We start from the raw sequence: 22,197 nt of genomic DNA, 5'->3' as shown, positions 1-22,197 counted from the left end.
CCCAAACATCATCCCTGGATCTGTCCTGTCCCACTGTCACGATAGACCCTGCAAAGGTGATAACCCAGTGGTATACAGTCAGAAAAGAATTGACCTGGGAGTCCTCAACGTTGACTCCAAACTCCATGAAGTCTCATGACATCAGTTTAACACGAGCAAGGAAACCTCCTGCTGATTACTACGTTTTGTTTTCCCTCAGCTAATGAAATAGTGGCTCCTCCATGTTGAAGAAACACTTGGAGGAAACACCGAGCATGGCAGGTGCACAAAATGTACTCTGGGTGGGGCATTTCAATGTCCATACCAAGAGTGGCTTGGCAACAGTAAGACTGATTGAGCTAGTAGAGTCCTAAAGGAAATAGCTGCTAGACTGGTTCTGCAGCAGATAGTGAGAGAACTAACAAGAGGGAAAAATGTACTTGACCTCATCCTTGTTAATCTGCCAGCTACAGATGCAACTGTCCATGGCAGTATTGATAAAAGTGACCACTGCACAGTCCTTATGGAGACAAAGTCTCACCTTCACATTGAGAATCCTCTAGCATTTTGAGTGACAATATCACTGTGCTAAATGGGACAGACTTTAAACAGATGTCCCAACTCAAGATTAGACATCCACAAGGCATTGTGGGCTATCAACTGTACTCCAGCACAATCTGTAACCTCATGGCCCAACATATCCCACACACAACCATTACTATCAATCTGGTTCAATGGAGATTGCAGGTGGCATGCTAGACGTAGTGCCAGGCAGTCCTGAAACTGAGGTATCAATCTGGTGAAGCAACCAAACAGCACAGACAGCAAATGATAGATAGAGCTCAGTGATCCCACAACCAATGGATCAGATACAAGCTCTGCAGTCCTCACACATCCAGTCAGGAATAGTGGTGGGCAATTAAATAACTCACTGGAGGAGGGTGGAGAGGAGGAGGTGACTCCACAAATTTCTCAATGAAAGGAGAGCCCAGCACATCAGTGTAAAAGACAAGGCTGGATCATTTGCAGCAATCCTCAGCCAGAAGTGCTGCATGGATGATCCATCTCTGCCTCCTCCTGCAGTCCCCATCATCACAGATACCAGTCTTCAGCAATTCGATTCACTCCACATGATATCAAGTAGTGTTTGGTGACACTGGATACTGCAAAGGCTATGGGTCCTGACAATATTCCTGCAGTAGTACTAAAGACTTGTGCTTCAGAATTTGCCACTCCATTAGCTAAGCTCTTCCGTACAGTTACAACAGTGGCATCTACCCACCAATGTGGAAAATTGCAGCCCACCAGTCAACCCTCGAACATCAGTAAAGTCTCATCAACAGTGCTTTCAAGCAACACCTGCTCAGCAATAACCTCCTCAGTGACGTCCAGTTTGGGTTCCACCAGGACCACTCAGCTCCTGACTTCATTACAGCCTTGGCTAAAACAACAATCACGCAGCAAGATCTGGACAATATCCAGGCTTGGGCTGACAAGTGGCAAGTAACATTTGGAACACACCAAAGGCCGGGCTATGACCATCACTAACAAGAGACAATCTAACCACATCCATTTGACATTCAATGGTGTTACCATCAATGAATCCCCCACTATCATCATCCTGGGTGTTACCATTGACCAGAAACATAACTGGACTCGCAAATAAACACAATGGATACATGAGCAAGTTAAAGGCTGGGAATGAGTAACTCATCTCAACTCCTAACTCGCCAAAGCCTGTCCATCGTTTACCAGATACAAGTCAGGAGTGTGATGGAATGCTCCCCACTTGCCTGGATGGGTTCGGATCCAACAACATTCAAGAAGCTTGACAATATCCAGGCCAAAACAGCCCGCTTGATTGACACCACATCCACAAACATCCACTCTGTTCACCACTGACACTCTGTAAAGCAGTGTGTACTGTCCACAAAATGCAGTGCACAAATTCACCAAAAATCCTCAGATAGCACCTTCCAAACCCATGACCACTTCAATCTAGAAGGATAAGAGCAGCAGATACATGGGATCACCTCCACCTGAAAGTTCCTCTCTGAGCCTCACACCATCCTGACTTGGAAATGTCGCTGGGTCAAAATCCTGGAATTCCCTCCCTAAGGACCTTGGGTTAACCCACAAAACAAATGACAGCGATTCAAGAAGACTGCTCACTACCACCTTCTGAATTAGAGACAGACATACATGCTGGCCCAGCCAGTGATATCCACAAGAGAATAAAAAACAAATTTACTTTCTCAGTGATTAAAATTAAAAAGATAGGCTAAGTGAGTAAGCTCTTTTCTTGCTGGGAAAGGACCAATGAATTTAATACCACCTTTTGCTGAAATTGGATACAGCTCACACAACAGCCATTTCACTAAAACACACTCGCTCATTCTATCTAACTGGTTATGGCTCACTCTACAGTCTGTTCACCGGAGCCCACTCACTTAACACAAATGGATATAGCTCTTTCCAGAATCAGTTCACTCAAATACACCCAGTCAGTCAACATAACTACTTTTAATGCTCTCCAAAGTCAGCTCACTGAATGCATACTCTCTCTAACTGGTTAAAGATTCTCAAAGACTCTAGCAAAGACCAAGGATAGGCTGAGTAATGCAGAGAGCACATCTTTCTCATTGTCTATACTCAGAGGATCAGAACAAATGCCACCATCTCAATGTACATTACAGAGGAGGCAGGCAATGAATTGAAACATGAACCAAGGGTTGGGAGTTGATCAATTTACTGCTTCAGCTACATGAACACAGAATTCATTCTGCTGACTAAAATACTGCAGCTTTTCTCTCTCTGGAGACGTATCTTCTAATCCACTTGGCAGTTGACAAGCCATTCTGTGGCTGTCATTAATTCAGTAACAGCTGCAAGCTTCACTGTGATGTCAATATAAAAGTCATACAGGAAATTTAATGCAGCAAATGAAACTACTACAACTACTCAGCAAGTTAAACAGTATCAATAAAGAAAAGAGCTGCCCTGTCCATAAAACTGACAACATGCCCTGAGGCAATTAATTTCCATGATAGGTTTCTGCCCATGTGCGGTGGAAAGACCTTAATGATTATATACTTTTTAAAAGCAAGTCGCCTGATACTCATTGTAAGTACTGTTTACACAGCTGCTTCTTTGAACAGTAGAGGTGGTTGGGTTTGCAGACAAGCTGGAACGAGCGACCCACATACACACAGATTTTTGGCCGGCTAGAGTTGTTGAGAATCTTTAACCAGTTATAGAGAGTGAGAGAGTACGCATTCAGTGAGCTGACTTTGGAAAGCGCTTTAACTATTTACATGTCCTGAGTGAGTTCAGTGAACGGACTGTGGAGAGCAATAAAAACAGTTACATCAACTGACTGGGTGTATTCAAGTCTGTGAAATCATGACTAGTTCTTGATAACAAACACTTCCTACTGGCCAACACCGAAGTGATTGGCTTCCAGGCAGCCAAAGAGCTCAGAGGTGTGAATATTAGGTGTAATGGCAAGAGCCTTTGGACATTTGAAGGTGAAGGAGCTGTTTTTGTTCTGCAGTGAAAACCATGTCAAGCATAATGAAAGCCAGTATATTTCCCTTCTTAGGGTGCTGTAAGTAGTGACTTTTAATTAATAAGCCTGAGACTTTTGTGTGTGTTAACTAGTCACCTTGTGCCTCCTTCAAACAAGTGTGGAGTTTGCACATTCTCCCCATGTCTGTGTGGAGTTTGCATGTTTTCCCCGTTTCTGTGGGTTTCCTCTGGGTGCTCCAGTTTCCTCCCATGGTCAAAGGTGTGCAGATGAGGTGGATTGGCCATGCTGAAATTGTTTGTAGTGTCTATGGATGTGCTAAGTGGATTAGCCATGATAAATATAATGGGGTAGAGGCGTAGGTCTGGTTGGGGTGCTCTTTGGAGAGTTGATACAGACTTATTGGGCCAAATGGCCTCCTTCTGCACAGTACAGATTCTGTGATTCCATGAAATTGGCAAATAGTCCTTAAACATAATTCAGTCACATAGCAGCTCTTATGGTGCAGTTGTAGATCTATTCAACCCATACTGACATGTAGTGAACCCAGAAAGGACTGAAGCCCAAATGAAGATTCCTGTCCATCAACAACTCTTTGAAAATTCTGGGTGACACCATGGCTCAGTGGTTAGCACTGCTGCCTTACAGCACCAAGAACCTGGGTTTGATTCTGGTCTTAGACAACAGTCTGTGTAGAGTTTGCACGTTTTCTATGTCTGTGTGGGTTTCTTCTGGGTGGTCTGGTTTCCTCCCACAGTCCAAAGATGTGCAGGTCAGGTGAATTGGCCATAGAAATACGCTATTATATGGGTCTGGGTGGGATGCTTTTTGGAGAGGCAGTGTGGGCTGAATGGCCTGCGTCCACACTGTGAGATTCCATGATAAGTGTAAGTATTTGGAGAAGGAAGGAAGATTGAGAAGCAGCATTATGATCAGCAGGGACCACTGAACTACTTTCTCCAACTTTGCTCTTGCACACAACACCCATTTTAGTTTGCATCTGTGTATCGAGGGAGAGATTTAAGTGGATTAGAGTTTTAACCAGTTTGATTATTTGTCAATAGTTCAAAATGGTTTATCTGTAGTTAGAATCTACTTCAGCCCAACTAGTCCACGCCGACCCTCCGAAGAGTAACCTACCAGACCCATTCCCCCTAACTAATGCACCTAACTCTACGGGCAATTTAGCTTGACCAATTCACCTAACCTGCACATCTTTGGACTGTGGGAGGAAACCAGAGCACCCAGAGGAACCCCACACAGACACGGGGAGAATGTGCAAACTTCTTTATAATAAATAGTCAGTCATTCTTATCAAGCACAGAAACCTGTCTAAAATACAGGCAAATTGAATATTCCGTGTATTTTTTAAGACCATAAAGACCATGAGAAGTAGGAACAGGAATGGTTCTTTTGACTCCTCAAACCTGCTCCATCATTTGATAAGATCATGGCTAATCCAACATTTCTTACGTCCACTTTTCTGCCCTTCCCCATAACCCTTGATTCTCCGAATGATCAGGCGTCTATCAATCTCAGTCTTAAATAGACAGAAGGATTCTGCCCCCCACAGCTCCGAGGGGAAGAGTTCCAAAGACTTACAACCCTCAAAGAAGAAATCCCTCCGCATCTCAGAATAAAGTAGTGCCTATTTAAGATTGAGACAATGGCCTCTCATCCTAGACTCTCCCATGAGGGAAAACATCCTCTCAGCATTTACCCTGTCAAGCTCATTAAGAATCCTATATTTTCATTGAGATCACTTCTCATTTAAATTCCAATGGAGTAGCATCCCAACCTGTTTAATCTTTGCTGATAAGACAATCCCTCCATAACCAGGATCATCCTAGTGAACAGGTAGCATTTGTGGGCGGCACGGTGGCACAGTGGTTAGCACTGCTGCCTCACAGCGCCTGTAGACCCGGGTTCAATTCCCGACTCAGGCGACTGACTGTGTGGAGTTTGCACGTTCTCCCCGTGTCTGCGTGGGTTTCCTCCGGGTGCTCCGGTTTCCTCCCACAGTCCAAAGATGTGCGGGTCAGGTGAATTAGCTAAGCTAAATTGCCCGTAGTGTTAGGTAAGGGGTAAATGTAGGGGTATGGGTGGGTTGCGCTTCGGCGGGTCGGTGTGGACTTGTTGGGCCGAAGGGCCTGTTTCCACACTGTAAGTCTAATCTAAAAAAACCTCTGAACTGCCTCCAATGAAACAATATCTTTACTTAAATACTGCTCCCAGTACTGCAGTTGAATAAGATAAGGGCCATGGTGTCAGAGGCAAGGCGCTAACATAGATAGAAGCTTGGTCTCTGGCAGAAAACAGAGTGGGGATAAAACGGTTTTCTCAAGATGGCAGCCGGTGACAAATGGGGTTCCGCAAGGCTCAGTGTTGGGATCACAACTTTTCACTTTATACATTAATGGTCTAGATGAAGGAATTGAGGATATTCTGGCTACCTTTGCAGATAATACAAAGATTGGTAGAGGGATAGGTAGCATTGAAGAGACAGGGAGGCTGCAGAAGGATTTGGACAGGTTAGGAGAGAGGGCAAAGAAATGGCAGATGAAGTACAACGTGGGAAAGTGTGAGGTCGTGCACTTTGCTAGGAAGAATAGAGGCATGAAGGCTGAGGGGTGACCTCAGAGGTTTATAAAATCATGAGGGGCATGGGTAGGGTAAACAGACAAGGTCCAGAACTAGAAAGCATAGTTTTAGGGTGAGGGGGAAGAGATATAAAAGGGACCTAAGGGGAAACTCAGAGTGTGGTGTGTGAATGGAATGAGCTGCCAGAGGAAGTGGTGGAGGCTGGTACAACTACAACATTTAGAAGGCATCTGAATGAGTATATGAATAGGAAGAGTTTAGAGGGATATGGGCCAAGTGATGGGAAGTGGGACTAGATTAGGTTGGAGTATCCAGTTGGCATGGATGAGTTGGATCGAAGGGTCTGTGTCCGTGCTGTACATCTCTATGACTCCAATACTATTTTCTGAATGGGGAGAACTGAAGTGCAAAGTGACTTGGGAGTTATAGTCCAGGATTCTCTCAAGGTAAACTTGCAGGTTGAGTCAGTAGTTAGGAAGGCAAATGCAATGATGGTATTTATTTTGAGAGGACTTGAATATAAAAGCAATGATGTATTTTTGAGGCTCTATAAGGCTCTGATCAGACCACATTTTGAGTATTGTGCACAGTTTTACGCACCATATCTCAGGAAGGATGTACTGGCCCTGGACTGTGTTTCAAGGAGGTTCATGAGAATGGTTCCAGAGATGAAAAGTTTAACATATGAGAAACGATTCAGGACTCTGGGTTTATGCCCGATGGAGTTTAGGAAGAAGAAGGGGGGTCTGATTGAAATATACAGAATACTGAATGGCCTGGACAGAGTGGATGTTGGAAAGATGTTTCCATTGGAAGGAGAAACTAGGATCTGAGGACACAGCTTTAACGTAAAGGGAAGACCTTACAGAATGGGGATAAGGAGAAATTTCCTCAGCCAGAGGGTGGTGAACCTATGGAATTCATTGCCACAGAAGGCCAGGTCATCGAGTATATTTAAGATGGAGATAAATAGGTTCTTGAGTATTAAGGGGATCAAGGGTTATGGGGAGAAAGGGGCAGAATGGGATTGAGAAACTTAATCAGCCATGATTGAATGGTGGAGCAGGCTCGATGGGCTGAATGGCCTAATTTCTGCTCCTGTGTCTTGTGCTGGTGAGACCACATCTTATGCAGTTGCAGTTGCTGTCCTCCTCACTCTCCAAGGGTGAGTATTGAGGCTTTACAGGAAGCATTGCCAAGCCCCCTCCAGTTCAGAAACTGACACCTTGGGGGGAGTGACACATTTAGAAATTGTGGGAGCACAGTCTGGTGAAACCGTCACTGTGACAGCTCCATGGCTGGACAAGGTAGAAACAGCCCCAGTTGCTGGCCTAGGCAGAGACTGGAAACGCACTCAGTAGCAGGCAGGAGAGGACACCGTAGTGTCAGTAATCAGGGACTTGTCCACACACACACACAGGGAGGGACAGGAGAAATTTTTTTAGATCAGATTCCCTACAGAATGGAAACAGGCCCTTTGGCCCAACAAGTCCACGCCAACCCTCTGAAGAGTAACCCACCAGACCCATTCCCCTACCCTATATTTACCACTGACTGTGGGCAATTTAGCATGGCCAATTCACCTGACCTGCATACCTTTGGACTGTGGGAGGAAATCAGACCACTCAAAGGAAACCCATACAGACACAGAGACAATGTGCAAACTCCACACAGACAGTCACCCGAGACAGGAATCGAACCCAGATCCCTGGTGCTGTGAGGAAGCAGTGCTAACCACTAAGCCACCATGCCACGCAATGTGGGGCAGAATGGCCCTTATTGCCCAGAGGCTGCAGCAGTGCAGTGAAAGATATGATTGTCTACCATGGCCTTATAGTATCCAATTTCCATCCCATCTTATCACATGCTGTAGGGACTCTTGTGGTGATGTGGTAATGTCCCTACCTCTGTGCCAGGAAACCTGAGTTCAAGTCACACCAAGACCAAAGGTACATCATAGCATCACTGAACAGGTTGATTAGAAGATCTACCATGAGCTGTACTCAGAACAACTCGCCCCTCAGCAGATAACCCAGATTTCAGTTGCATCCCCCACACCCATGTCATCTTTAAAAGCCATTGTGCACCCAGACAATCACTAGAGCTGGACTAGAGCCTGACATGTGCCCCACACGTGACGGTCAATGGGAAATTGGTGCCCCACATTGTGGCAGGTGACCTGGAGGTCCTGCTGGATTGGGTGATGCCAATGTGGGATTTCGTCCTCCCCAAAGACCAGTAGTGGAGGACACAATTTAGGTCATGCCAGTCTGCTCAGAACTTTTCACCTGGACAAAGCAGATTTAACCATCAGGAGAAATGCCCTGCATTCTAGAAAGAAGCTCAATACCATTCTCTGCTTCACTAGTGTTTGTTCCGCTATCTTCTTTTTGCAACCTCACTCTACCTCTGCTACCACATCCACCTCCCACTAAGGCTCAAGTTCTACCACTTTCACTGTTACCCGCAACATCTTCCCTCACTCGCCCCAACCCAAGAAATCACTAACTTCAAATTGCACTCTGTACTGTCCGCTTACCCACTCAGGTCACCTCTCCATCTGCACCAACAGTAACAGCTGCCTCTTCCATCACCCATAATACCTGCCTCTTCCTCAATTCAGGAACAAAACAAACTACAACATGGCAGAAAGAGTTGATGGGTGGTGTGCTGTCTGTCATTTGGCTCCTCACCTCTTATGAGCAAAGGATCCAGACTGACTGCCCTGGGCAGAGCCTAAACTGGTATCAGAGGCTGCCCTTGACTTTGTGTGATGGGACCCCCTTGACTTGACTGAGGACTGCAGTAATACAAGTCTGGTATCTCTCACTGGGGGGGCAAAGTGTAAAAAGGCAAGGTTTGGCAGTGCCAGGGAGAAATGCTGTAAGCATCCAGGTAGCCTCAGAGTGTGAGTGCTATAAAAGCAAATGAAGAGCCTGGAGATGTAGCCTGGCCCAGTCAATGTCTCTGAGCACACAGTGTCCTTGCTGCAACATTACAATGAGAGTTGCCGGTGCAGCATTGAATTGCAGAAACATTGTGAATGTGGATTAGAAATGTGCCATGAGTGTTATTAAATGTTGGCACATGTAGGATGCCAGTGACTGTGGATGTGGAGTGTGTGTGGCTAGCATCCATGGAGTGTACCCTCAGATATTGTTGCCTGATGTCCAATAAGGGGTCCTTTGGAGCAAGTGGCGAGCTGCTTGCTCTGGTTTTCATGTCATGCTTTCCTTAAGTCGACTGTATTTGGCATATTTGGTAAGGTTGGAGCCTGAATATTAATGAAGTGATGGCTGTTTACAGCAAATAGCCTTCACTTCCCCACGGATGTGCAACCCATCTACACGTCCAATCCTTATCAGCATGGACTGAACACTCTCTGCTTCTTCTTAGAAAGAGACCTGAACAATCCCCATCCACCTCTGCCCTCTTTTGCCTGACTGAGCTTCTTCTCAATTTGAAAACTTATCCTTTAACATGTCTCACATTCTTCAAGTCAAAGGTGTGGGTATTGGTCCCAGTGCTGTCTGTCTCTTTGAGGGGTATGTGGAACATTCTTTGTTCCAGGCCTACTCAAGGCCTCATCCACAATTTTTACTCCTTTACATTGTCATGTCTTTGGTGCTGCTTCTTGCTCTTTTCTTGAATTGAAAAACTTCATTAGTTTTGCTTCCGAGCTCTATCTTTCTCTCATCTTCATCTGACCCATTTCTGACTCTTCCCTCCCCTTCCTTGACTTCACTGTTTCCATTTCTGGCAATAGACTGTCCATTGAGATCCACTACAAATCCACTGAAACTAGCAGTTACCTTGACTACACATCCACACACCCTGTTTCTTGTAAGAATTCCATTCCATCCTTAGTTTCTCCATCTCCACTGCATCTGTTTCAAGGACATTGGTTAGGCCACTTTTGGAATACTGTGTGCAATTCTGGTCTCCCTCCTATTGGAACGATGTTGTGAAACTTGCAAAGGTTCAGAAAAGATTTACAAGGACGTGGGGAATCCACAACTAAAGGGTGAGAGGAGAAAAATATAAAAGGAACCTAAGAGGCAACTTTTTCATGCGGAGGGTGGTGTGTGTAGGGAAAGAGCTGCAAGAGGGAGTGGTGGAGGCTAGTACAATTGCAACTTTTAAAAGGCATCTGGATGGGTATATGAATAGGAAGGCTTGGAGGGATGTGGGCCAAGCGCTGGCAAATGGGATTAGATTAGTTTAGGATATCTGGTTGGCCTGAGTAGATGGGATGGCGATAGGTGGGCGAAGGTAGGAGTTGATTGTTATAAGTTGGTGGAAACTGTGGAGCAGATAGGTGGGAAGGAAAATGGTCAGTTGGGTCAGGTTAAGAGGGTGATGCTAAGTCAGAGGGTTAGATCCTGGATAGTGAGGGGGGGGGGGGGGGCGGGGGGTGCGGTTGGTTGGGGAGGAAAGGAGACTGGTGAATTCAATGTTGAGGCCGTGTGGTTGTAGGATCCTGAGGCAGAAGATGAGGTGTTCCTCCTCCAGTTTGTGGGGGGCTTTGTTTAGGTGCTGGAGGAGGCCTGGGATGGACATGTCATGAGTGGAGTGGAGTGGGAGGGGCAGAGGGAGTTTAAATGGTTTGGTGTATACGGAGCAGAGATGTTCCTGAATCATCCCGCAAGTTTGCACTTGGTCTCTCCAATGTTTAGGAGATCACATCAAGAGCAATGGATGTAGTAAATGAGGTTCGTGGATATGCAAGTAAATCTCTGCCAGATTTGAAATGATCCTTTGGGGCCTTGGACGGAGGTGAGGGGGAGGTTTGGGCACATGTTTTGCACTTCATACAGAGGTAGGGGAAGGTGCCTGATGTGAAGAGGGGGTTGGTGGGGAATGTGTAGCTGACGAGGGAGTCACGGAGGGAATGGTCCCTGCAGAACACAAATAGAGTGGGGAGGGAAATATATTTTTCGTAGTGGGGTCTGACTGTAGGTGGTGAAAATGGCGGAGGATGATATGCTGGATTTGGAGATTGCTGAGGTGGAATGTGAGAACCAGGGGATTCGAGGGCAGAGTTGCTGGAAATGAAGGAGATGTGATTGAGGGCATTGTTGTTCACAGGGGAGGGGAAATTATGGTCCTCGAAGTAGGAGGACATTTGGGATGTCCTGGAGTGGAATCACTTATCCTGAGAGCAGATATGACGAAGGCAGAGGAATTGGGAGTAAAGATGGGAGGGGAGGGGAGGGGAGGGGAGGGGAGGGGAGGGGAGGGGGGTGGAGTCATTTGGGTTTGAAGTAGATGTCAGCGTTGAGTTGGTCATCGGAGACAAAGAGGTTTCGGAGATGGTCCAGGTGAATTTGAGGTCAGGGTGGAAAGTGTGGGTGAAGTGTATGAACTGTTCAAGCTCCTCGTGAGAGCTCAAAGCAATGCTACTACAGTGATCAATGTAGCAGAGGAACGTTGTATTCAGGGGACGTTGCATTCTACAAAGAGGCAGGCATAGCTGGGACCCATGTGGGTAGCCATAGCTAGCCCGCTGTTTTGTAGGAAGTCGGAGATTTTAACTCTGACTCTCCAGCATCTACAGTCCTACTATATCCTGAGTGGAGTGCATGTAAATTGTTGCTTCCTGTGGAAGGTGCATCTGGGACCATGGATACTGAGGAGGGAGGAAGTAAATAGGCAGGTGCTACACCTTCTGCGATTGCAGGGGATGGTGCCGTGGGGTCTGGGGATGTATTGTGAATGAAGGAGGAGTGGACCAGGGTCTCCCAGAGGGAACATACCTCACAAAAGGCTGACAAGGAAGGGGAAAGGAATGTGTGTCTGGTGGTGGTATCGAAACGGCAGCTTGTGATCCTCTGGATGTGGACACTTGGAGAGGGAAGGGTGGGGGACATGAAATGAGGATGGGGGACCTTCTCAACGTAGTGTGAGGGGAGAAAAAAGATGAGAGCAGAAGTGGAGGAAGTGCGTCACACACGGTTGAGGGCGCTGCCAACCACGGAGGCAGAGAATCCTTATTTGAGGAAAAAGGTGGACATTTCTGAGGTGCTCCTGTCAGAACAAATGTGAGGAAATGGTGTATTTATAGGGAGCAGGATAGGAGGATGAAATTGTGGGCATCGGTGGGGGTTTGTAGCGGATATTGGTGGGCAGACTATCCCCAGAAATGGAAACAGAGATGTCAAGGAACACAAGGGAGGAGTCAGAGGTGCAAGGTGAGGGAATGATGAAAATTGGAAGCAAAATTGATAATTTTTTTCCAATTCCTAATTAGACAGGAATATAAATACTTGGCATAAGAGCAGATCAGAAGCTGGCAATTCTACAGTGAGTAACTCCACCCTCTCTCCCCAAAGCTGGTCTATCATTTACAAAGTAAAAGTCAAGAGTGTGATGGACTACTCCCCACCTGCCTGGATGAGTGCAGCTCCAACAATACAAGAAGCTCTGCATCGTCCAGGATCTGACTGGCATCCTATCCACCACTTTAAATACTCATTTCATACACCATCATGCATAAATGGCGGCAGTATGTATCATCTGCATGATACACTTTCCAAGGCTCCTTTGACAGTGCCGTCAAAATCCATGACCTCAACCATCTCTAAGGACAAGGGCAGTGAATACAAGGAAACACCACAACTTTCAAGTTCCTCTCCAAGCCACTCACTATCCTCACTTTGAAATATGCCACCGTTCCTGCAGTATCACAGTTAAAATTCTGGAACTCCCTCCCTAACTGTCGTGGGGATGTACATACTCCCATGGACTACAGTGGTTCAAGAAAGCAGCTCACACCATCTTATTTAGGGCACAGAGACTTGGACAATAAAAGCTGGCTCAGACAGAGGTGTCCACTTTCTAAAGAAGAATCATTTTTATTTTAAATTGATATTACCCCTTGTCTCCATCCCTCTCTTATTTCTTCAAATAGTTTGAAGTTGGCTGAGCAACACTTTTGGAATTCACACCAATTTTTAAAAATTACACTTAAGGTAGAAAGAAGCTGGAATATTTGGTTGGCTAGGAATGGGCTGAAATTTGAGTTTACTTTTGGCCAAATTCAAGGACAGGGTCAAAAGTTTCTGGTGTAAGATTGAAGAGTTTTAGACTGGCTGGCAAACCCAGTGCAAAGTGAGCAATGATACTGCAGCCATAGGCATATTGTAAGTAATGTTCATGTAGGGAAGTTAGTTTGGTTTTGGCACAGAGATGGCTGAGGTTAAAGAGTTTTCCATTTGAAGCATTTTCAATGCTAACACCTCTATGATGAGGTGTTTAGTGACTGGACATTGTCTGGATAAATCAAAATTTGGTCTATCCTATGAGTAGTAGCTCTCACTCTCAAAAGAGAGTGAAACTATTTCAAAGACACTCTGGAGCTCTCCTTGAAGCAACTACATTAATGTCTGGAAGGAATTGCTACTAATTGTTTAAAAAGGTGATAACATGCCGATCAAACTGCATCATTCTTGGAGTCACAACACCTTAATGGTAGTCAGAGAGACAGCAGAAAAGGAGAGTAAAAGAAGCAAATCCTACACTTGGGATCCAACTTTGTCAGGGGACAAACTGCCCTTCACGTCAAAAGATCTGCAAAGGTGAGAATCAGTCTGTTATTAAATTCAGACACAGGATGTGGATGTCACTGGCCAGGCCAGCAGTTATTACCCATCACTAATTGCCCAGAGGCAAGTTTTACTCATAAGACGACCCATAGTAGAAACTCATGGCCCTGAGTAGACACTATCCTGGAATGAAGGCACAGTTGATGATAACAGAATAACTGCAATCATGTTGGTGTATCGGTTATCCAACTACTTTAAGTAGCAGCTGTAGTGGTAAACAATTCCTTGCAGAGTGGAATCCACAGAAACCAGAAAACAATATAGCACCAGAAAAGGCTTTTTCATATTCAGTTGGTATGGCACTGGAGAGGAATTTGTGGAGTCAGGCTATCTCAAGGCATTTTGAGGACTTAGAGTCAGAGATGTACAGCACAGAAATAGACTCTTTGATCCAACTCGTCTATGCCGACCAGATATCCTAAATTAATGTAGTCCCATTTGTCAGCACTTGGCCCATATCTCTGTAAACCTTTCCTATTCATAGGAAAGGCATTTGGATGGTATATGTTTTAAGTCCACCAGCCTCCAACCACTTCCTCTGCGTAAAAAGGTTGCCCTTGAGGTCCCTTTCAAATCTTTCCCCTCTCACCTTAAGTCTATGCTTTCTTGTTCTGGACTCCCCCACTTCAGGGAAAAGACCTTATCTATGTACCCTATCCATGTCTTTCATGATTTTATAAGCCTGTATAAGGTCACCCCTCAGTCTCAGACACTCCAGGAAAACAGCCCCAGCCTATTCAACCTCTCCCTAGAGCTCAACTCTGGCAAAATTGTTGTAAATCTTTTCTGAATCTTTCAAATTTCACAATATGCTTTCGATAAGAGGAAAACCAGAATTGCACACTTTTACTTCTAAGAGTCTACTTTGTCTTTGCCTCAAAAAAAGTGTTAATTTGTTCAATACGAAACCATTTTACAAACCCCACAATCCACAAAACAGGCAAGTTTGTGCAACATACAACTGGATAAACCAGCTACTCAGCATTCAGTTTTTATTAATTCTATCCACTGTTCATGCAGAATCACTTATTTCCAAATGTAGTATTGCAACAAGTATAGTTAATACTGTGGTCAAAACCAACCAACCAAACATTTACATCTCAATTTACTCATTTATTTGTCCACTTCTAGAACTGGAACAAGTTGATTACATAAGATGCCAGTTAGAATGCATACTGGAATGGCATAATCACAAGTCAATTGCACTTTTATTATGCTAGATTACTTCCTCAGTTTTAAATTCCAACCACTATATCAGTTTTTGAACAACAAAAACCTCAAACTGTCAACCAAAAGGACAATCAGCAAGTAGCTTCAAAATAAGCTGGCAAGCTATCCAGACACTTAAATTACTCCAGAAGGCAGCAAATATCACAAAATCTTCATATCATCTCATCTAATGTTTTAGCTGAACTAATTTTGGTTTTGTGTTATCCAAACTGCATTGAGAGAACAGTTGCAAATTCAATTTAATTCAATACAAGTATTGAAGCGTCACATGTTAGGCAAATAACCCACATCCCCAGTTCCACTTTGCACAGTACGTTTATGCTATGCAGGAATTATCAACATAAAAGTTTCTGCAAAGTTCAACAGTTCGGCAGAATACAATCCACAAATATCACATCATGCATTTATGAGAAACAGAATGAACCAAATGAGGAACTCAAGTCAATAACTATTCACAGTAAGACTCTACAATTCATTTAGAAGTCTGCAAATGCCCATTCACTCAAATTGACATTTTCACAAAAAGATTAAATTCAATGTTAATTCACGACTTTACAAACCATGCCATAATTCCACCTGCAAAGCAACCAAGGCTTCAGCCTAAATGCACTCAACTATGAGCAGCAACATGCATCTTACTGAACTGACAAATTGGATTTCAAAGAATGTTCATACCTTCTCTTTTTTCTGCAAGGAAAATACAAAAGGAAAAGCAAAATTTTAAGAGTTTAAGAATGGGAGAAACAAAAAAGGACAATGAGCATATGGTTGCAGTTTTTAAGCACAGTCAAGAGACTATTGAATACACATGTTTTTGCACTGTGTAAGACAGTTTGCTAACCAAGGACCATCAAGATGTTGGTCAAATTAATACCAACCTATTCTCACTTTTGGAATCTCCCTCTTTCAAAATCAGTTTCGTTGCAGTGACGACAAAAAACACCAGCTCCCAATACTCAGCTTCATTTGGAGGGGCGGAGCATAGCAGAAGCACACAAATTAAGAACATTACTTCTTAATGTAATAGAGGACATTCCAATTGGTTCAAGGGAAAAAGAAAACTTCTACTTGATTAATTTCAATGGATTTCAGCGAAGAAATGAGAACCAGACAATTTTGATCAAAGCTGGCTTCTTTCCTTATCTGGAGCATCATTCAGTCCACAAGACCACCTCAAGTACCTTAATGATTCATTACAGAATTTAACAGGCAAACTTCAGACCAGAGATTTCAAGACCAAAAGCTTGTTCCAGCAGCTTGATATTCTTTCCCTATCCTGCAACCAAAGAAACTCCGTTCCATGACTCTCCTCTTAGACCAGTCATTGTAAGCTTCTCAGACAGCCAAGTGGCAAAAGAAAATCAACTAGCAGAATGCTACAGACAAGCATTTGGTGGAACAAAGATAATAATCAAAGTAACTCAAACATCAATGAGCCCCAATCAGAACAGTACAATGCAGGAACAGGCCTTCCAACCTTAGCAATATCCTTGTAAATCTTTTCTGAACCCTTTCAAGTTTCACAACATCCTTCCTATAGAGGGAGACCAGAATTGCTACAATACTCCAAAAGTCGCCTAACCAATGTCCTGTGAAACCACAACATGATCTCTCAACTCCTGTACTCAATACTCTGACCAATAAAGGAAAGCATACCAAACAATTTCTTCACTATCCTATCTACCTGTGACTCCACTTTCAAGGAGCTATGAACCTGCACTCCAAGGTCTCTTTGTTCAGCAACACTACCCAGGACCTTACCATTAAGTGTATAAGTCCTGTCCCGATTTGCCTTTCTAAAATGCAGCACCTTATATTTATCTAAATTAAACTCTGTCTACCATTCCTCAGCCCATTGGTCCTTCTGATCAAGATCCCATTGTAGTCAGAGGTAACCTTCTTTGCTGCCCACTACACCTCCAATTTTGCTTCATCTGCAAAGTTACTAACTATACCTCCTGTGTTCACATTCAAATCATTTATATAAATGATGAAAAGCAGTGGACCCAGCACCAGTCCTTGTGGCACACCACTGGTCAAAGGCCTTCAATCTGAAAAGCAACCCTCCACCACCATTCTCTGTCTTCTACCTTCAAGCCAGTTCTGTATCCAAATGGCTAGCTCTCCCTGTATTCTGTGTGATCTAACCTTATGATATTGATATCATTATGATATTGAATGGTGGAGCAGACTTGATTAGCTGGACAATCTATTCGTGTTCTTATTTCATAAGGTTCTAATGTTCTTGTATGTATGATTCTGTATCAGTGATGACAACTGATCCACATGGACCTTTCTTCTCATGAAAAAGGAGAGGTATAGACTCCTATATGAACACACATCACTTGCACCACAGGCATCCAAGCAGATCATTAAATCTGTAAAGCTCTCCTGTTGTTGAGCATTTCCACAGTGGAATAGAATGAGTTGTGAGAGTAAAGCATTTTAATCTGCATGATATAACTGAGGATGGGAGACCGAATAGTTATCACCACCATTTATTTAGAAGGACTCTTTTAGACAGGTACATGGATAGGATAGGTATGGAGGGATATGGACCAAACACAGGCAAATAGGACTAGTTTAATTGTGAAAACTGGGCGGCATGGGAAAGTTGGGCCAAAGGGCCTGTTTCCATGCTGCAGACCTCTATGACTCTAATATTCAGTCATGTACGAATTCACAGTAACCTCTCAGCATTGATAAAGTCACCCACACCCATATTACTTTCTAGGTCTGTCTGAAACATATGCATGTTTTTGTAATTAACTTAATATTCTATATATGAAAATGGGAGGATGCGTAAAGTCCAAGTCTAGCTGATTCGTTGAGCTGCAACTGCCCGACATGAATACTGTGATCTTCCTTTCCTTTCAAACACAGAGGAAAAGCCATATAAAATCCCGAAGTGAAATGTCCCTGGGGAAAATACACAGATCTAAAAAGTGTGCAGCATTGCAAAGCCAATTCATTACAAATCCATTCTTCTAGAAGAGATAAATAGATATATTATAAAATACCTGCCAGTATTTGAGATAACATGAGATCCCTTAAAGGAAAACAATCATTTGGTATCAAAGGGATTTTGGCATTTTGAGGTGGGATAGGAAACTAAGAATAGACGGGAGGTTCAGGAGTTTCTTCCCATCCCCAGCAAAACGCTGTTGAACTGGGTCAATATAAACTTTCAAACTGAAATTGGTAGTTTTTTTTCAATTGTACAAAGTATTAAAGAGCATTGGTGGGGAGAATGAGTTAAAGTATATAATCAGTCATAACTTAGTTGACTGATATTTGGTAAACAATGTTAATTGTTGAAGCACTCAATTTCAGATGTAGCATCCAAAAACAATTCCACAATTTTCACGTTGTGAATTTAACTGCTTAAGAGTGACCAGCTACATATGTTGTGATGGGAATATTTTCAGACATACGGGTCTAGCATGAAGAGTCTGTTGATAATATATCCTGAGGTAGGGATGTAACTGCCAGCTTCTTGAAAGGTTCACCTTGCCCTTCCACTTCCTGTGTATTTTCACACAAAGTAGAAGAGTATAGAAGGAAAGTTATAACTGAGCAGTTAATGAGAACTTCAAGTGAGCTCTAGGCTTTTCCTCAATGCAGGAAGCTAATACAGACAGTAGATTAATGGTTGCAGTCAGAAGTTGCTTGTAAAGATATATAATGTTAGAAACATCAGTCCAAGAATGGAGCATGGCATATGGTTCATTTCTTCTTCCAAAGAGAAAACATTACACTGAATAAAGGAGGTTGATTTGCTTTGACTGTTTTTCTCCAAGTTCAATTAATATTTGTAAAATAATAACTAAAATTAATGCTTCCCATCAGGTTTGGTCTGCATGTTTTTCAGTTCACCTATCGAAATGGCAGAGAGCTGTAAAACAGAAAATGTGAGAGACATAATATACGGGTCCGAGTTCAGGCAGATATGATTGTTAAGTTCCTAGGTTATGGTGGATAGATGTTGGGCACATGGGCATATTCAACAACAACAAGCTGCATTTATTAAGCATTATAAACATAGTAAAGCATCCTTGTGACACCTTACACCAATGTAGCTTGGATTGAAATGTAATAATGGACTAATGTTCTACCTTGCCTGTAGTCATGTGACCTCACCATACAGCACATTCACTGCAGGGCAATTCAATGAAAACTCTTCTGAGCAGAAAGCCGACTTCTCAACAGAGAACATAGTGCCAGAAGTGAGAGATACTGATTAATAAACAGCACAGGCAGTCAGCTGCACAAGTTCATTGCCTGGTCAGTTAGCTGGGCAGGTTCACTGCTTCTTTCTTCACCTCTCATGTGGTACCTGCACTCTCAATTCCTCCCTTTTTAAAAGTACTTTTGTTTTGATCTTTTCTCCCCAAAGTTCCAAAACAATGCAAAAACTTTTAAAACAGTAATTTCTGCTCCAAGAATTCGAAGAAATCAGCTCCAATATTGAAAAAAAAACTAAAAAAAGGAGCAGTTCTTACAATCACAATTTTCTGCTGTCCTCCATTTTGCATTACCAGTTGGCAGTACTAAGTGAAACTTAGATAAATGCTGTTTAGTGAAGGCAGGAGCAGTGGGTGGGACTTGATGTGTGTTTTGACCCAGGCGACTTCAAGTTTACATAAGGTATGTGCTGGCAGACCAGCCAGGAGCATTGGAATAGGAATGTGTAATGGTGTAGGTGAAGCTTTCTGCAGCACAGAGATGAACAGAAGTAGATTTGGGTGATATCAGTGAGCTGGAAATAGGGGGTCATGGGGATGGCATAGATGTGCTAAAAAATGGTTTCAGTCATCTGAATATTTAATTGGATGAAATATCAGTTAGTGCAGTTCTGGATGTGAGACAAATAAGAAACAGTGGAGGAGTCAAGAGTAAGTCAAGATGGTGAACTATACCTTAATGTCATCAGTGTAATGTGAGAATTAATGTTGTCTTTTCAGATGAGGTCACTGAGAAGCAGCATGCATATGCAGGATGTAGCAATGTAAGCCAGAAGAGGCACAGGCTGCTTCAGCGTGCTGGGCCCAGTACCACGTTTGAGCCCAGCTTGAAACCTGACTGCTTCAGTGCTGGCTGCATTGCCGAGGTTTACCCAGCACAGACTCGTGGCAATGATGGAGATAAGATGGCACGAGAAAATGACTACAGTTCCAGCGATGGCAGCACAGCTCCATGTCATGACTAGGCCTGGGTACCTGAGGTGGTGGTGGTGATGGTGGTATTGGTGGCAGTGGCATTCTGGCTGCGGTGGCTTGTGGGGACTCGGGGTACCTGAATATTCGCAGACTGCAGGATGGACTTTGAACTTTGTTTTTCAAGGCAAGGACTCACCAGCAGAGACAGGGAGTAATTTGGACATTTCCTTTTCATTTTGTCTGTTTCTTTTATTTCTATCTTTTACATACAAAGGTGGTGCTGGAGAATGGCAACTTTGTACACTTTTACTGCACTACTGTACTTGAGTACATGTAACAACAACATCTTACCTAAATCTAGATAGAAATGGAGCATGAGTGAATACCAGAGGTAATAGTGTCAAAGAGAACTAATTTAAGGAAATCTTTGCCAATGATATAACAGCGCAAATATGAATGGCAGGTCAGATGATTTTTCAGAATAAAAAAAAAGCACGAATGACTGAAAGGTAAATCAGAAAAAAAGTCAGAGAAGTGGAGGAAGCGAGCTAGAAGTGTAAAAGAGATAGCAGGAGTTTCGACATATCTTAAAAGAAAGGAGGAAGTTGAGTGTTGGTCCTCTAAACATTTGAGAATACAGAATTAACTGTAAATAACAAGGAAATAGCAGATGAAATGAACAAATATTTTACTTCTTTCTTCAGTACAGAGGTGTAAATCAGAACATGAGAGGAAGAGAGGAGCTTGGTGAAATTACAATCGCCAGGGAAGTGGTACTCAACAAACTGATGGAGCTATGCATTGATATGTCTTCAGGTTCTGATGGAGTTTACCCCAGGATCTTAAAGAGTTGACAAGCATTGGTGTTAATTTTCCAAAATTCCCTAAATTCAGGAAATGTTTCTTCAAACTAGAAAGTAGCAAACATAACCCTCTGTTCTAGAAGAGAGAGACACATAAGATAGGAAATTATCAGCCAGTGAGCTTGATGTCTGCTGTGGGGCAGGTGTTAGAAAGGATCATTCAGTTGGTTGTAATTGGGCATTTAGAAAATTTAAGGGAATTGGAAAGCATCTGCATGGTTCTTTGAAATGAAATCATGTTTAACCAGTTTATGACATTTGCAGTCGATAAGAGGGAACTCATTGAACTCCAGAACATATTTGACATGGTGTCACATCAAAGGTTAATGCGCAAAGTAGAAATAATGCACCAGCAGAAATGGAGCAAAGTACAGTGGATGCTGGAAATCTGAAATAAAAACTGAAAGTGCCGGAGAAACTCAGCAGATCTGGCAGTGTTTTTTCACTAAAGAAGAGTCATTTCAGACTTGAAATACAAACTCATTCCTCTTTCAAAAAGTGCTGAGTTTCTCCAACACTTTGTTTTTATAGCATGAATAGAAGATGAGCTGCCTATCAAAAAACTAAAAGTTTAATAAATGTCTTTTTCTGATTGGCAGGATGTGATGCCTGGTCTGACAGGGGTCTCGGCTTTTTATAATTGATATTGATTACCTAGATGAAGAGAATGAAGGAAAGATAACTAAATTTTCAAATGACACAAAGATACGTACTGAAGAGGACATAAGGTTACAGGCAGATCTAGATAGGTTCATCAAGTAGGCAAACATCTGGCAGATTGAATATTATGTGCGGAAATGTGAAATTGCTCACTTTGCAGTAAAAAATAAAAAGCACAAACAGAATGACTGCAGAAGGATCTAGTTGTTCCAATGCATGAGTCACAAAAGGTTAGTATGATGACACAGCAAGTAACTAAGACGACTAATGGAATCCTATACTTTATTCAGAGACATTGAATATAAAAGAAAGGATGCTATGCCTCAGTTTTACAAGGCATTGTTGAGGCCGCCTCTCGAATACAGTATGTAATTTTGGTCTTCCTTTTTAAGGAAGGATGTAAATGTGTTGGAGGCTGCTCAGTACAGGCGTATTGGGTTGCCTTATGAGGAAACGTTGGCCAGGCTGACTTTGCTTTCATAAAAATTGAAAAGAGTAAATAGTAACATGTTTGAAACATATAAGATCCTGAATGATCTTGAGTAGATGGAATGTGGAAATGATGGTTCTTCTTG

This window comes from Hemiscyllium ocellatum, chromosome 26 (assembly GCF_020745735.1).
Source record: "Hemiscyllium ocellatum isolate sHemOce1 chromosome 26, sHemOce1.pat.X.cur, whole genome shotgun sequence".
Taxonomy (NCBI): domain Eukaryota; kingdom Metazoa; phylum Chordata; class Chondrichthyes; order Orectolobiformes; family Hemiscylliidae; genus Hemiscyllium; species Hemiscyllium ocellatum.
This window is presented reverse-complemented; position numbering follows the sequence as displayed.